At 28.8% G+C, this 2,654-nt stretch overlaps 1 pseudogene; it reads left to right on the forward strand.

The window, feature by feature from the left end:
* The first annotated feature begins 2,013 nt into the window (after positions 1 to 2,013).
* LOC124899411 lies at positions 2,014 to 2,443 on the forward strand (annotated as a pseudogene).
* Positions 2,444 to 2,654: the final 211 nt, after the last annotated feature.

Below are 2,654 nucleotides of genomic sequence, written 5' to 3' on the forward strand. Positions count from 1 at the left end.
TCCCAAGGGGTCATTTAACCAACTTCACAAACTATTCAATATATTTTTCTGGGGGAGCAATCCATATATATACTAGTTTAAGTGCACGCGTCATGCGCGTGTACCTCACTTTAATGAGTTCAAACGTTACATTAAATGTAATATTTGTTTAAATAATAAAAATAGATACAAAATAAATTCAACATTTTTTAGCCTGCAAATTTCATGTCACTTTTATAGATAGTAATAGCACTTTGATTGAGCGTTAGTCCAAACTTTACTAATATCTCATTTGTTGTGGCTCTATTAATTATTTCTCTCCACACCAAAAAGGTCATCATGAATGGTATATACTTGTGTCATATGTTTGATGAAATTAAGTTATTTTTTAGTATCCAGAGGAATGAAGTGATTTATATTATTACTTAACTATAGATTTACAATAATATCATTAGTATAAATATTATTAACACAATCAAGATTGAAAAGTAAAAATAAGAAAAAACACGGTACACTGTATCATTACTTTAAATTAGATTTTAACAAATCAAAATTTTATAATTTATCGGAAAAAATTGTACTTGAGTCATATTCCTAAAAAGAAGCAAATAGAAGTTTAATTTGTTTTCTTTTTTTCTTTAACCTAAATGTCTATTTTTAAATTTTATTTCGATTTATAATCTATTTAAAATTAAACTTCCTTAATCAATTAATTAATAATATTTAGATTAATTGTCTCTCTTTATTTAGGTTTAGATTATTCTCCAAAAACTATATATCACATGTAGGAAGAAAACATGCTTAGGTGTAGATTTTATCATCAATTAACTATTGATAGTATCTATGATTATAAAGTTAAATTTGTTTGTGATTTAAGTTATGTTTTTTAAAGTCTTAGTATGTTTTGATATTAATAATAATAAATTATCATGTATTATTGATAGATAATTGCTAATTGAGAAAATTCCATCTAAATAGGAATACCTTGGATATCAATATTTTCAACAATTTGATGTTTTTTTCAATAAAATTAAAAAAGAAAAAAGTGTGATCCTATAAAGTATAAATTCAAGCTTGAGATTGAACAAATAAATAAAAGGAATTCATGAATAAAAATTGGCATTCGATTCCTATAGAATTTATATTAGTGTTTATATATATTGTTGTCCCTATAATTGTATGTGAATTTTTTTAATATAGTAGGCAACTTTTGTTTTTTTATTCAAAAATAATCGTAGTTTTCCAATAAAATAATAATAACAACAACAACAACAACAACAACAACAACAATAAAAGTTATCATGCAATTTACGTACGACATAATAACAACTTTTATGGTAGTTTTTGTTTCTTCAAAAAATATATTTTCTACATTTTAAAACTCTTAATTTCCCACTATATATTTTAGGACTCTTAATTTCTCCCCATATATTTTAGGATTCAAATTTCACATATTTTAGGATTCCTATTTCCTTTTCATATATTTATTTTATTATCAACTTGCCATATATATATAGTTTCTATATTTTAGGACTTTTAATTTCCCCCTATTTATTTGGAACTCTTAATTTCCCCTCATATATTTTTGAATTCCTATTTCACGTATTTTAGGATTCTTAATTTCTTTTCATATATTTATTTTAGGCTTGAGTCATTAATAGCCACTTTAAGTTGTTCCGAAAATTCACTTAAAACGCTCAACTAAGGCTTGTACCTATCAGACAGCTCAAGTGCTAAAATTGATATCTATCAAGCACAAATATTGATTTGACAAAGAAAGTGTAAACACTCTCCTTGGGCGCGTGAATCAAAGAGTAAATAATATTTTCACTTTTGTAATTAAAAAATTTATCCTTAACTTATTTTATTAATATAATTTTTAATTATCATAATTTTTTAATTTAAAAAAAAAAAAAAGGAAAAAAAGCACCCCGCGTCATGTCGTCTTCACAACACCCCCACCCCATCTCAATTCGTCGTCTTCACACACCCCACCCACCCCAGTTCGTTGTCTTCAACCCCCACCCCACCCTTCCCGTAGCCGTCGTCAGTTGCAACTTCGGTCGCCGTCAGTTGTTATCGCCAATGTCATTGACCAAAACAGGGCTCTTGTTGATGCTCCAGACATGGTGACGATCCAGATGAATTTTAAGAGACTTTCACTCACAGATATCAAAATTGACATTAGTAGAATTCCAAAGAAGAAGACCCTCATTGCTGCTATGGAAGTTGCTGACGTGAAGAACAAATGGGAGAGTAGTTCCTGAGGAAGAAAGTTGATAGTTGAGAAGAGGAGGGCTTCACTTAATGATTTTGACAAGTTCAAGCTTTTGCTGGCAAAGATAAAGAGGGCTGGAGTCGTGAGACAGGAACTTGCTAAGCTGAAGAAAGAGACTGCTTGAGAACTCTTTGATTAGTGAAAATTGGAATTTTAGATTTTTGAAAGTTGTACTTGTTTTGACTTTGAGATTTTGATACATTAAGGGAAAAAAAAGCATATTCTGTTTTTTACTTTCAACGTCTTCCGGTAGTTTTTCTGATCTATGAAAATGAACAATCTATGCCAAGGATTAAAAAAAAAAAAAATCACTGTTCACAACCATGTTGAAAGGAATAAGGATGGCCTGGAAAAGAAGATGACCGGGGTAAAGGGGGCCAATTATTATTTTTTTTTA

Source organism: Capsicum annuum, chromosome 6 (assembly GCF_002878395.1).
Source record: "Capsicum annuum cultivar UCD-10X-F1 chromosome 6, UCD10Xv1.1, whole genome shotgun sequence".
Taxonomy (NCBI): Eukaryota; Viridiplantae; Streptophyta; class Magnoliopsida; order Solanales; family Solanaceae; genus Capsicum; species Capsicum annuum.